A 15,450-nucleotide genomic window follows, 5' to 3' on the forward strand; every position below is an offset into this window, starting at 1 on the left:
ACTCTTTGACTCCTCCTGAAAGACCTCCTGACTCATGAGACACCAGGAATGTGGCTTGGAGGTTTGTTGACAAAGTGGGTGTATATTTTAATTGTTTGTTTCGCTGGGTTTCCTCTTTTGCTGATAATAGCTGTTCAGAGTTTTGTCTCAAACCGTAAAAAGAGTGCCAAGCTCCAGAGTGAAAGCAGGGACATTGGAGACACAAAGAAATCCCAAGCAACTACCTGGGTAGGAAATATTGTTGGCAGGAGTCCGCTGCCTCTCTACCGGAGCAAAACCCTTCCTTATCCGTTTCCCTTTGCTCGTTGTTTCAAACACAAGGCAAACACTTCCTCATGACTTCTAAACAGAAGTTCCACTTCTTGTAATTAAAAATCTATTCATGCAAAATTTACATTTTTGTACTTCCATTCGAGTCTCTACAGATTCTAAAAACAGCACAAGCGCTTAAAAAAGGAAAAAAAAGAAAAAAAACTCAGCCATTTTTTGGTCTCTAGAAAACGAGCTAGCAACTGAGCTCCAGCATGTTTGGTCATGAACCATGTGATGTTTAAGATGTTTAACCCTCCCAGTGTCCCAGATGGCATCAAATGGATCACGAGGGAAATGAGTGTTGAACTGTCTGCTTCCCACTGTTTTTGCCCTAGTAAGTTAAATATTCATTATTATCTATAAATTCATCCGTAGAGGCCTGTGAACGCCTTAGGACCTTGAAAAATGATCTGCAGAGTGCGGGAAGTAAGAGGAGCTTATAACACACACAGATATCAGGTGTGAATGGACTGATTGGGGTTCATTTATCTTTTATCATCTCACAGTTGCAAATAAAAAATAGAGCTAAATATCTTATCTTATTGATAAGAGAAGCTTTGTAATGATGGTTTATGGGTTTTATTTATATGCATCTGCTTTACTTATTTGATGTTGATCTATTTTCTCCTTAGTTGACCTAAAAATAAGAAAAGAAAATTGGTGTGAATTCTACACAAACCTCCTTTAAATGAGCTGCAGTGGAAATGGGAAAATATCTGACGCAATCCTCATGAAAATGACATTTTCGACCAGCCTGATCAGTTTAACTGCACACCGGGGCCAACAGATTTTTTTGTTTGTTTTTTTCTCCCACATGTGTTTAGGAATGGCTTTTTCTTTTTTTGCTCAGAGAGGAACTTATTTCTGGTGAAGATATCTGAGCCGCAGGATTATCGCTATGGGTTGGGCGATAAAAGTAAGCTTCTCTGGAAACATTAAGCAGCACAAACTGTGATATTGCTGTGAATCACTGACCGCAGATGTGTGTGCTGGTGGAAAAACAAAGCCTGAGTCATGCTTTGGCTGTTTAATCTCTGCACTCTGATGCTCGTTCGTCTTTGGTCAAGTGGGAACTTTGAATGAGACAATGTGACCAAAGAACGCATGCACAGCTGACATAGTTGGCTGTGGCGCTGTTTAATGGAACAGTGCGTTTTAATAATCTGTGGAATCATAACATCATTCATAGCAACTTAACTTTTATTTTTCATTTTTAGATGTTACAACACTAGAGATGTGCCGATCAGGTTTTTTTCCTGCCGATACCAATACCGATCACCCATGAGGGCCGATCACCGATACCGATCACCAATGCCAATCACATAATTATTTTTTTTTTTTTTATCATAAACACTACCGGTTACATTATGTGGAAAAAGGAACCATGAATTCACCTTAATTTAGACAAAAACTTGTTTTTAATAACTTTTTCCAAGAAGAAAACTAAACAAAACAGGCATTGTGCAAATTGTACTGCTATTGATAATACTATCTTTAACAGACTGATAACATATGAAGGCTCTGAAGAGGCTAAATAACGCAAAGAGCCAAAATAAAACCTCTCAACATTGCCAAAAAATTCAAGTATAAAACTTAACATTCAAAGGCAAAAACAGGTTCCATTACAATAAACAATCCAGAGTTACTGAATGAAAACTTCCTGATAGCATGGCGGCTAGCTGATTACTGCTAGCTCTGATTGGCTGTTTCTGACTGAGCGGAGTAATTATGCAGATCAGGGAGGAGATCGATTATTATTTTTAGAGATTATCTGTCTCATGTTAGGACAACTAAAGTTTTAATACGTATGTAGAATTTATTTTTTAAGTTAGATGCTGCAGCTTTAAACAGAGGTTCGGTGTGAGAGTCACTACCAGGTGGAGCAGAAGCGGCGCTCCGTCTGTCAAATATTACTACCTGTAGCGTAGCAGCGGTTCAACAGGAGAGCAGAACCAGCGTCTGACATCGCAGCTCGAAGACTTAAATAATTTTGCGGGTTATTTGTTTAGTTTTCTGACCGTCATGCTAATCCGGGTGAGTGTTTGTAGCTGTGCGCTGCTTTACCTGCTATCTGATCCTCCGTATGTCTTTTTTACTGCAGTGAGCCTCGATGTAGCCAATCTCCGTCAAGTATGGCGTTGTTTTTATGTCGTATTAGCTTCGTTGTGTTGATGCATTTTGACTGCTTCAATTTTCAGCCGCAACACGCAAACTTCCCCATTCACTCAGTGCGTTATAGTTCCACATCGCTTAGGATCTGTTGCTGCGCGTTTGCGCATTGTGAAGGAAAGAGGAGACCAGCTGCACAGGCAGGTTGGAAATGAGATGCAGGTGATCGGTATCGGCAACAAGAGCCAATGATCGCCGATCACCGATCACGCACTTTTTCACGAAAATCGGCCGATTATGACCGGTGACCGATCGATCGGCACACCTCTATACAACACATTTTCTTCCAGAACTGCAGCTCCCTAATGTTAGGTCTGATTTGGTTTCTCTTGTTTTTCTTGTTGTTTTTGCAGAGGTATTACTCTTATGCGCAATTATTCTCTCTAGTTTTGCAGCTCACAAATGTTTTCGCTCTTGCCTTTTTACTTTTGGACTGTTGTTATGATCTGTAATCGTGGCAACAAGGTATTGTTTTACAACCGTCAGTTGCTAACCAGCATCTCAAAGGCTACCCCAACATTGGCTGCTAAGCACATCTCTTCATAAAAATATGAAACGATCTTATAACCTACTCCCAACATTTCTCTTGCTCAGCTTTCTAAAAATACGGTCAGAGATTTAACCTGTCATTCACGAGAGGACCCAAATTTGGGTCCTCTCGTGACAGAGGTGTCAAACTCCAGTCCTCAAGGGCCGCTGTCCTGCAACTTTTAGATGTGCCTCTGCTGCACCACACCTGAAAAGAATAATTAGGTCATTAGCAAGGCTCAGGAGAACCGATCTACACAGGGAGGAGGTAATTAAGCCATTTCATTCCAGTTTTTTACCTGTGGCACATCTAAACACTGCAGGACAGCGGCCCTTGAGGACTGGAGTTTGACACCCCTGTCATTGTGAATGACAACCTGTGAATGACAACCTGTGAATGACAACCTGTGAATGACAGGTTAAAGAGGAGCAGCAAAAGCTAATGAGGTGGATTAGCAGTGCTTGCTGAAAATGACGCCGTCATCCAGGACGTGTTACTATGAAATATCGTCTCTACTGTCTGGGTATTGAGCTTTTACATTCGCCTCTTGAGGCTGACAGCTTTTTGGTTTCAGCGCAAACTGGTTGGACACACGCTGTTCCTGTCGTAGTCGTCATATCCATCCTAGCTTCTAATTTTCAGTGTCAAACATTTTCCCCGGTTCAGATACTAAAACAAAGCTACAGTATATACAGATTAAAGCGCACCGGGAGGACATCACGTGATGACGACAGTAACGAGCATTTTTTTAAATTAATTGAATCGCACATTGTATTTTATTTAAATATTTTAGGATTCAACAAACCCAAAATAGTAATAAAAACAGTTGTGTGTTGTTTTGAAGTGAAAGAAAAAAAGGCCAAAAGACTTCCGGTCCGAGTTGACCCGGTACTCCTTAATGAAATCTGGTGCAAGCGACCTCCAGAAACTTCCCATAATTGGTCAAAGTCAACTTTGAATAAACACAACTGTTCTGAGAAGGCCTAAGCGGTTTGTTGGAGGACATTAGAGAAGCAAAACAACACCAGAACATAGGAACAGAGTGGACAGAGCAGGAATGAGAGTGTGGAGATGTTTTAAAAAAAATAGTTTGTTTAAAAAAAACATGTCAAGGTTTGGAAATCTCCCAGAACAGTGTTCAATCCATCATCTGAAAAACAGAAACATTCTTAAAACAGCTGCAAAAATCAACCAAGCTGTGGATTTCCACCAATAACTAACAGGGATGACAAGGAGAGCATTAGTGAGATAACAAGCTAAGAGCCCCATGGTAACTCTGGAGGAGCTGCAGAGGTCCACTGCTCAGGTGGGGAAATATGTTGACAGGAGAATAAAAGAAGGGAGCCATTGCTAAAGGGGCAGTATTGTGTGTTTTTCAGCCACATAGTGCCATTTTACAGCACGATCTAGTACCTATGTTACATGTAGTTGTTATAAAAATGCATATATATCAAATGTAACTTAAAAGAAATTTGACTTTGATATTTAGCTCTTTAAAATAGGGCTTCTGGATCTTTAAGAAACTTCAGCTCTTTCTGAATCTCCGCCTTTAGGAAGTCATCACAACATGGCTCCTCTATTAACCCTTTAACAACGTTTTTTTCCAGAGTTTCACTGAGATGTAGCTTGTATGATGAGCTCAGAAGATGCACAGTTCCACCAGTTGTTTGCTAATTGATGCTGGGTAGTCTGAAGGAGCTGAGGGAAGCTCAGAAACTCCAGCTCTGAGGAAGAGCTTCGTCCTCAAAGGCGGAGCTAGGTCCATCCAGGTTCGGTATATAGAACACCGTATTATTACCCTGAATACACCGTCACCACAGTGGAGATCAAAAATAAGAGTCAGTTATTAATGCAGGAATAAAACCTAAGGAAAAAAGTGGAAAAAAAGAAGCAGTCAGCTCCAAATGTGTGATTTTTAAAAAAAGAAAGCATTTGTTTTGTTTCCCCAAAGCAGGAATGTCGTTTACATGGATCGCACAGCGTCTCAGGAATGCGCTCTGTGTGAGGAAATGGATGTTGTCTCCGGAGGGAACTTCTGCTGCCTGGCTGGGGATCCGGAAACAAAACGAGTAGCACGCTTTTAAAGCCGCCTCAGAAAAAAACGTGATGAAATAGCGACATGCGCGTAACGTCATACAGTTGGAATACAGTTTTTTGTTTTCATTGCCTTTTTAGAGGATGTTGTAATTCCTCCTGAGGGCAACTTTGCAGCCTAAAGTTTCGGCTCTGTTACGAAACCAGAACAAAGCTGCATTTCCCCTAATATGATCGTCCAGTGAGAGAACCAAAATGCAAGATTAAATGTTACCAATCCAGCTTGTTGAAGTTGATGAAAAGTCTGTCCAAAAGAATAGGACTCAACGTTTGATGATTTATCCGCCTGTCGTTTTTCACCAGTCTGAAACGTGAGCTGGCTGGGCTCATCTTCTGCTGGAGTGGAAACAAACTCTGTTCCCCTGACTGCAGCAGACCTTAATATCATCCTGACTCAGGAGCAAATGGTTGGATAAGGAGATGGAAGACTTGTTAAATCCAAGATGTCATTCTTTAAAAAGAACGGGTTGTTAATTAGCCACACACGCTGCATCGGCACTACAAATGTGCGCAAAACTTTGTCGATATTTGGCTAATGTCAAAAAACACAATTTTCCAATCGCAATGTTCTCATTAAATTCTTAAAGTCCAATGTTTTTGATTAAAAAAAACTTGTTTATCAAAAACTATTTTCTTCGAAATTGCCGAATTTCCTTTGAAGCAAATCTATTCTCGAAATGTCAAACTGCGCAGTGATATGATCAATGGAAATGCAAATGGAAACCTAAAAAGCCAAACCATATGGTCTCATACCTTCTAATGATGTCACTGATATTGGGTTAGTTTCTTCCAGATTTAAAGCTTGCGTGTGTTTTTTTTTTTTTTTTTGCTCTCTTGTTTCTTTATTGAGTATCCAAGAAGCCATTTCTTATTGTTTGGTATGTTTCTACGATGTCATTTTCACTCTAGTTTTTGCAAAGTACTGAATGCTAAATGTCATAACAATATGGGCTTTAAATGATTATTTAGACTTAACATTACAACAAATATTCACGGCTCTAGATCTAATTCTAACCATTATAAACGATGTAAACGGCACACTTCAAAGGAAATTGAGAAAAATCCTAAGAATGTAGAGCATTTATAGTTTATGCCAATAACTGTGTCCCAATGATCTAGAATTAAGATTAATAGTTTCCACATTTACCCATTAAAACTGTCCAAATGTAACAAAGGAAGAGCCAATTCCTTTCATCTGCACTGCGTCCAAATTCAGGAGGGAATAATTATTCAGACATGCAATGCCTCAACCCAAAAAATTATAAACAAATGTCTACAAAAAGGACAAATCAGAGTCAAGCTGGAGCTACTCAAACATGTTGCGACTACTTGCAACGAGTCGGACAAACCTACAACAGACTGCACAGAGAGAGCAAATTTACATCATCCATTCAAAGAAAAAAGCAGCCAATGTGAATAAAATGCAAAGTTTACAAGAATATGGATAAACTGTGCACATATCAGTAAAGGATATAAATACTTCAGTCAGTTTAAGTTTGTTCGGAGCAGTGATGGTTAAAATCTAACAGCTGGATCTGTGACGCCGCAGGTTTGTGCACCTAGGATGCAGCACATAACTTAAGTACACTTTTTTCTTCTTTTTTTTCAAATAACCTGAAAAATCTGAATTTGTGTTCAAATGAGTTAATACTTCAAAACCACGTTTTGCTGCATTGCCCCAAGCAAGTCTTTTTGAGTATGTCTGCACCAGCTCTGCACATATAAAACTGAAACTTTTCCCCCCATTCTTCATTGCATTAACATTAGTTCAAACTCATGTCAGACTGGATCCATTCCTCATGCTGTGCCTGAGAAAAACTACAAGAACACAGTTTTACAATTTTAACCAAAGAAAACTTTTTTTTTTGTTCTTTTTTCCATTTTGTGCAATATTAACTCCATGTAGCTTCTAGTTTGTAGTAATGAATTTGGAGAAAACCGATATCAATAATGTTGTTTAAGTACACATTGAACATGTACATATAAATGTATATATAAAAACTCAGATTTGGTCTTTCCTTTCATTCAGTACGGCTTGGTGTCTTGCGTCACTCTAGTCCCAGTTAATTCCTTGCACAAGTCTGAAAATGCGCCAAAGTCAGAATAAGATTTAAAGCAGCTCAGTGGTGCGAATGCCGACAGATTTCTAAATATACAGAAGTGCCCAGATTACAACAACAGCCTCTGCAGTTTCCACGTGATGACACAGAGACATAGTGACCCTGAAGAATTTGTTAATAGGTCTTGTAGTTTGCCTCATTTAAACATAAGCTGCTCTTTTTATTTTCCCAAAGCCTTCAGCAATTTTAGTGTGAGTCACTTGCAAACTAAAACCTCTTGAGTTTTACAGCAGGAACAGGCCTTCTCTACGTGGCAAACTTGAAATGTAAAATGGTGAAACCTCACAGATAATCCTTGCGACACCCGTAGGCGGGCTTTATTGATTTTAAAGCGAAGCAATACCACAGAGATCCGGATTGTTTTCATAGTTAATTAAAGCAAACAGACAAACTTTGCGTAAATCATTCTCACCACATACAATTTTTAAAAACCATAAACTGGTCAGGCAATGTGGAACACCCTCTTTTCTCGCAGTAACAGAAGAAACAAAGAAAGAAAATCATGTTGGGACTTCACACTGTCGAAAACAGATAACATAATCTGCATACGCAATAACAAATCCCTTCATATTTGGGAGTGAAACAAAAGCAAAGGAAGTTGTGAAGATGCCGACAGAAACCAGAAGAAGAGAATTTCATTATCCACAGTGAAACCAAAACTGTACTGCTGTGACCTGAGAGGCTGTTCAGTGATGAAGAAGCCATTAGTCTAAAAGCAGCACCAAAACAAGATCACAGTTTGCAACAACACTCAAAGACAAAGGCCTTAATTTTGGAACCTTTATGAGGGTGTTTTGCTGCACGAGGGCGTGGACAATTTCACCAAGTAGATGGTGTCATGACAAAAGATTATGTCTCAAGACATAAGCCAATTGGTCTTCCAAATAGGTTAGTTATAAGGTGACTTAAGGACAACAATATGTATTTAAAGTGACCATCAGAAAGTTCTGATTTCCAGAAAATATTTCAGGATTCCCTCTAAAGGTAAATGTAGTGATGCAATCGGAGAGCGCTGGAGGGAATGTGGCTCGACAAAGGCAAACCACGATCACATTTTCTGGGATTGTATCAGACTGGTACCAGCAGCAAACCCAATCAAATGCGATTTTCAAAATTTATACTTCAGCCAGGTAAAAAGACTGGCAAAAAAGAGACAATATTAAACTGCTTTGGACTCTCTTAGAGGCTAGCAAGAAAGCGATTGGAAGGATGTGGTTGAGCCAAACCCATCCACAAATGGTTCCAAGTTGTTCTGGATGGAAAAGCTAAGAGACTCTTTAAGAATCCAGAAAGAGAGAATCTATTAAATCTGGAACAAATAAATGGGTCATATTTCCCCTACCCCTCTCAAATTACTATCTATAGCTAAAAATTGCACAAATTTTTATGGTATGAAAATAAATTTGCTTAATGAAAACATGCCAAATTTGAAAAAAGCTGATAAGCTTTTGAACAAGGACGAGGCGATTTTTCAGCCATATCGAGATAGATGCATTTTGCCAAACTGCAATGAAAAGACTTTTGCATGACACAACTCACATGATCAACAACTGACTGTCACTACAGCCGAAAACCATGAATAAGATGACAGGAAGTGAGAGGAGGCTGATAGTTTGGTTTTTATAGACAATGTGCAGCAGAATAATACTGTAACTGGTGTGTGACCGTTTCCATCAGAGAATAAAACATAACCTCAACAAATCCACCATCGACTCCCACCTATAATGTTAAACAATATTGCCACAATGAGCTGATGTCACTTCTAGTTCCTCCGGTAAAAACCCAGCCATGTTAAAGTATTACAAAAACATTAGCAGCACTTCTCAATGTAGTACACTATGTGCACACTACTTCTGTGTCCAACTTCAGCCGATGTTCATTAAATCACTTCCATATCATTGTGTTCGGTCTTCCTCTTATTTACGTTCCTGTTTCATTCTGTGGATTTTGCTGTCCTTGGTTGTCCTCTTTCTGAAAAACTTTTGTTTTGGGTCAGACTTCAGTTTTCTGTCCAGCTGCCTCCAATAAATTCTGCACACGGGTGCTCTCCCTCTCCCACACCACATAATGACTTTTTTAGAAGAATGTGGAAGCATGTTGGGTCCAGCCCACTGGAATCTGCTTCCTCAGCCAGGCTGAGTGAAATAAATGCTAAGAAATTATATAGTTTGCTCTTATGAAAACTCATTATCAGTTATCGGTTTAAGGATTTCATGAGACTGGAGCCAACACTACCTTGCAGGAGTATCCGTACTCTTTATGCTTTTGTGTTTCATGTTTCAAGCATAAACTTTATTTCATCAGGATTTCAGTCGAAATCCAAACCTCAATCCACTCAGAATATGAAGCCTAAACTGAATTAAACCTTATTAAAATTTTATTGTGCAAAAGAGGAACGGGTCTAAATTTCAGTCCCTACTTCTGTAAAGACAAGGCATACTTCACCATTATGTACTACTTTCTGTTGGTCTATCACATAAAAATCCAATAAAATACATTTAAGTTTGTGCTAACAACACAACAGAATGGGAAAAGTTTCAGTGCTTACTACATCATCATGTTGAGGCGCCCTGACAGACGTCACACATGAGGGACAGGATTATTGGACAGAGTGACAGAGATTGTTTTCCTGAGTTGTTTTTGCCAGTTCAGCCACGGTTTCTACTCGTTCAAGTCGAGCTAATTTGTCTGTGAACATAAACACACCTGGTTGGGGCTCATACACGGCACTATTTACAAAAGTTGAAAGTAGCAAGCTTATAAGCCGAACCACAACTTCTGTCGATTTGATCACCAACTTCACTTGAATTCACGCCACATGGTTTATACCACCACATCCTCTTACACCGGAGTAGACTTAAAAGCATACAGAAGTGTACATGCTAACCAGATTTGTTTTTGTTTTCCTTTGATACATGCTAGGCTACATGATGGTGAGTCATTTTCTCCAGGATTACAACTGAGCAGGCGCGCACCTTTTCCATAAGGCAATAATTGATTGCATCTTTCTAGTCTTGCTTACTTATTAAGCGTACGAATGTTAATCTTTTTACCAAATGTTGTCAGTCCTTACAATTGATGGCTGCTATTCATTGCCGTCGTCTTTCCTTATCAAAAGGTTCACAATAAATTTACAAGGTTGGTTTACATCCTTGTCTGTTTGTGCAGCCGACCAGGCAACATGCTATGGTCAACGTGCTGACTGAATATCAACTGTCAGTTTTGTGACGAGCTGTACAGGAGCTCATCAGTTGTTAAGACGTCCATCATGGCGGAGTGGGTTGCATTCTGAAAACCGTGATGTCACGTCAAAGAAAAGGCTCAATACATTTGCAAAGTCCTACTTTTGTAGATAGTACAAGTTTGGGTTGATTTAGTGGCTGCTGATGAGAAAGATACTTTTTTTTATCTTGAGTGAACCAACGTCAAAGCAAACATTAAATTAGAAGGGGAGGTAACCAGTGGATATGTGACCTTTACCCTCAAGAGCACCCGAAATTGAACTAGCTGATGTATGTCTTGTGTAAAGTTTCCATTACACAGAACCAATAAGATGAACCATGTGGAGCTGACATCACCATGACCCACAGTATTTTCTTTTGTTCCATGCTGAACGGAAAACATGCCTTGTATGTGTTGCAGAACAGCTCTTTTAACCTGGAGCCTCTGCCAGGCATAATAGAGCTCTGACCCTGTGAGAGACGTTTCTTTAAGGAAACCGAAGCGACTAACTAATCTGGCTGAATTCTAGGTCAGCTTTCCCTTGGTTTTATTGAGTGATTGGGAGTAAAGAGGAGGTGAGATGCAGAAGGAATGCCGAGGGTGGACAAGGAAACAAATGTGGAAAAAAAGAAGCCACAAAAACAATCTGGCTGCCACAAAGATGGTAAACAGTATGAGAGCATTATGGAAAAGTAATAGAAACATACCGTGCAATGGTTACGGTATGTACCTAGGCCTGTCGCGATAAACGATAAATCAATTAATCGCACGATAAATTAAACCTATCGACCTCATTTTAATTATCGGCTTTATCGTCTCTTCCTGCTTTTTTTCTTTCTCTTGATGACACTGAATGAAAAAAGGCTCAGCACCGGTGCTCTCCACTGACCCTCCCTTCCTCATTTCCTTAGTGTAATGTCCAGCTCACATGACACGAGTTGTCGGCCCATTTTCAAAACCTGAGAAACCACACATTAGCCAACAAAAATCCTAGGTATAATGGTTCGATCGGGTTCGATTGTGCCGTATGGTGTCCAGCCACATGGGCACAAAATAATGGCTACAAGTCCAGTTAACTAATTTTAATATCAGGTAATCAATGCTTTACTAGAATCTACCTGTTATGCATGTGGCTAGAGTCAGCGTAAAGTTCTGACTGAATGAAAATCATTATAACCTATTTTTGTCACGTTAACGAAGAACAGCTGAAAAGTTACCGGGTTTATCATCTGCGGTAGCAATTTGGCTCCAACTCTTCTCCTTATCATTTCTATTCTTTGCACGAAATGTTGAATAAATATTAATGTTGTTTGCACATATCATCTCCAATGTCCGCTGGACTTCGGGTTGCACCGTGTCAGCTGTTTGGGATTCCCCTCCGTAATTTCCCCTCAGAAAGCGTGGAGGAGAATCTGCGCTTTCTGACTGGCTACCTGTCACATTCAGCGTTAAGCTCCCTGATTTAGATCGGCCAGACAATCTACTGTAACACATCACACACTGCAGGATGATCGTTTACGAAATCTCCAGAGACGATCTTAGATCAGCCAACAATCTAAGATTGTCATAAGGAGAAAATAGGGGCAAAAAATCGTGTAGCATGAACTACTGCATTAGGTAGTCGGATGTGCCCATCTTCTTTATTTAAATCTAGTGATTACTGAAGGGCACATACAGAGTTCATAATCTGCACTCTTTTGGTTGAATGAAGTATTTATTTCCACTTTGGCTTCATGTTGTTTAGTTTTTATTCAAGTACGTTTTTTGTTAATGGAGACTGAGAATCCATTTTATTTTTGGTTGTTTTGTTAATTTAGTTTATCAGTTCCAGAGTTATGTGTTCTTTTGAAAATAAAGTGTATATATCTATCTATGGCAGAAAATCACATGCATTATTAGTCATTTCCATTAAATCCGTGTCAAAAGGTCTTGAAACAATATTATCGTTTATCGCAATAATTTTTTAGACAATTAATCGTCCAGCAAAATTTGTTTTCGTGACAGGTCTATATGTACCTCTTCTACTATGGGGTAGTAGAAGGTTTTGGTTTTCTAAAATTGTGTAGTATGCATTTATATTCAGAGTCAATAATTTGTAAAAACTAACTTTTGCTACAGATACCAATGAAAGTCTTTTAGATGATGCCTCTACCAGTTTCGTACAGCCAGAGATCAGAATGCTGTCCATACATCTCTTCAAATTAGCTAAAGCTCAGTCAAAGGATGGAAAGAGTCTGTGGACATTAGTTCTCAAGTCTTGGCGTAGATTCTCTGTTGGATTTAGGTTTGGACTTTGATTGAGCCACTGCATAACCTGAAAATGTTGTCGTCTAAGCAAATGCCATGTTCCATCATGGTGAGAGATTCCCCCCACAAATGTCACTATGCATGGGTTCTCAAGGTTTAACTTTGGTTTTATTGAACTACAACATCTACCAAAAGTCTTAGTTGTGGTTTTATTACCCAACTCTGCTTCAGACGTTTTCGTAGTTTTATCCCTGACATGTCTGGTGTGCCCCTCAGTCTTCATGATGCCAACTGTCCTTTAATACTCTGAAAAGTTTTTAAGGAGTTGGCAGAACAATTGTATTTATGCTGAGATTAGATTATGCAGAGGTGGATTCTGACATACCAACAGACACACCAATACTTTGGATTTCATTCACATAAAATCCCTACAAGTGGAAAAGATTCAAGTGATACAAATACTTTTGCATGACTTTGTTTGAACCTTGTAACCTCCCAATTACTGCTAACAGAGACGCACTCAACTTTGGCCTACACCAAACTAGGGCTGAAACGATTCCTCGAATGATTCGAGTACCTCGATTACTAAAATTCCTCGAGGAAAATTTACCTGCCTCGAAGCTTCGTTAATTTATGTTTTATTAGTTAGCGCACCGTGTTCCGGCCGGGACTTCATTTGCGTTGCGCGGAGCTCTCACTTCCGCCTCTGAGTTGTTGACAAAAGCTAAGTCTCAGCGGCATAAAGTCCAATCTTCAAGATTGGCCCGTGGGGATTTTATTGATTGATGATAATGCCCGACTTTTTATCGTTTTTGGGGAACCAATAAGCATCCTTAAAATGACTGGGGGAATGCCTGGAGTACGGCAGCATTTCTCCTCCGGGGCTGCTGGTTGAAAGCGAACGGCTGAGATGAGCGGATAGACTGAACAGGGCGGGCGGCTGAGTAGCTGATGCTTACCGTGTAAATGTAGCTTTACCGACGAACCGCACAATAAATTTCATATCCCGGTCTGAAGAAACGGGTGGCGGAGCGCATTGTACATGGCTGGTAGATGAGTTTCTGAGTGTGACCAGTGAAGGTGTCGTAAATATCCCGTATTGCTTCCCCCCGTGTTCGTCCCCCGGTCTAACGGTTCGTCAGTCCGCTGGTCTATTTCCTCCCCATCTTAGTTCGTTCATTCGCCCTCTCCTCCCACTCCAGGCGGCATTTCCCGTATTTTCAAACCCAAAGCGTGACAGGTTAGGTGGCAAGGTGAGTTTAATTAATCTATTAAACTCACTGAAGATGAATACATAAACTAAAAGCTGGATTGTAGACATTTTTTATAAGCATATTTGTGAACCTGCCTCTTTGTTATTAAATTCAATATAATTTCAGATTTTTCTATAACTTTTCTTCTGGTTAACTTAGAAAGTGAGCTATTATTGTTACAGGTTAGTTTTCTAAACTACAAAAAAGCAACTGTTAGGGATGCTCAAATATGAAAAATTGGACTGATATTGATATCTGATAGTAACACCGGTATTATGCCAGATTTACCAATATTTCATTTTATAATTTTTTTTTATCCGAGTACTCGATTAATCGTAAGAATAATCGATAGATTACTCGATTACTAAAATATTCGTTTACAACAGCCCTACACCAAACCATACATTGGCCGGCTACAGTGAGAAGTAACGGCAGAGAAGGAGCTTTAGTGACTTTAACAGTCCTATTAGTGTGATTGTTCTGACTACAACTTAAAGTAAGCCTGTTACTTCCAGCCAAGTTCAGAAGAGAAGAAGGTCTGTGGCTGAGCAGTGAAATGTCTTCAAGACAAGACGAGAAGTGCAACTGATTTCTACCCCTGTTTTTAGAACCTTCATGTCCCGGCAGCATTGGTTTGTTAAGTGTCACTTTATATACTCTCCCAAACGCCTATCAAAAATTGTGAAATTTGGTTAGCTCCTCCAGCAGTTAAATGAATTTCTAAAAAAAAAAAACAAAGAAGGAGAAGGAGCTCACAAACAAAGTTATCTTAGGAATTTCTGCAAACAATCGAACGAGGACAAAACATCCAGTGAAATATTCTAAACGTGTAGCGCTGGACATCCCTTCCAGTCTAGATAAGATGGATCCACAGAAAAATTTCAGCATGAGATTTTGGCCTTGTGACATTGGTGATAAGCGGGAGAGGAGATTACCACACTCAACCGTGGTGCGGATTCGACCGTCTGCTGCCTTTCACTTCCTTCAGACACTAAAAATGGAAGCCCTCTGTCCCAAGGGTCAAGACAACATCAGCGGTGTCAGCCTGGAGGGAGAGATAGTCCGGTTGAACCAAAGTAGCAGCCGTATGGAACAGATCATATACTATATACACATCATATAGCCGTACATCAGGCAGGATCACTCAGGAATGTGAGGGAAATCTGAGTTGGGTGATGCACGTTTGCAATCAGACAGCTGATGCAGACAGTAGTGGTGCTCTTGGGTCCCAACAACATGTTTCTGGAGGAGCACAGACAGATTTTTCATTAAGGCGGACTGAGGTTTGCTCCTGGAGGGAAGAGCAGAGTAGCGCTTCTCTGCATACAGACTCTGAATCCTAACACTATGTCCTTTTTTTTCTTTTATAGACATCTGCTGCCACTTTAATGCATGATGCTTTTACCATGTGTCTCTTAAGGCTGCAAGACAGACTACATACTCTGAGGTCCAGGCTATTGCTTTAAGAAGACTCAAAGTTGCTAGGGACACTCGGATATTTATG

This window comes from Poecilia mexicana, unplaced genomic scaffold, assembly GCF_051168715.1.
Source record: "Poecilia mexicana isolate PSO_F unplaced genomic scaffold, ASM5116871v1 scaffold_6, whole genome shotgun sequence".
NCBI classification, from domain to species: Eukaryota; Metazoa; Chordata; class Actinopteri; order Cyprinodontiformes; family Poeciliidae; genus Poecilia; species Poecilia mexicana.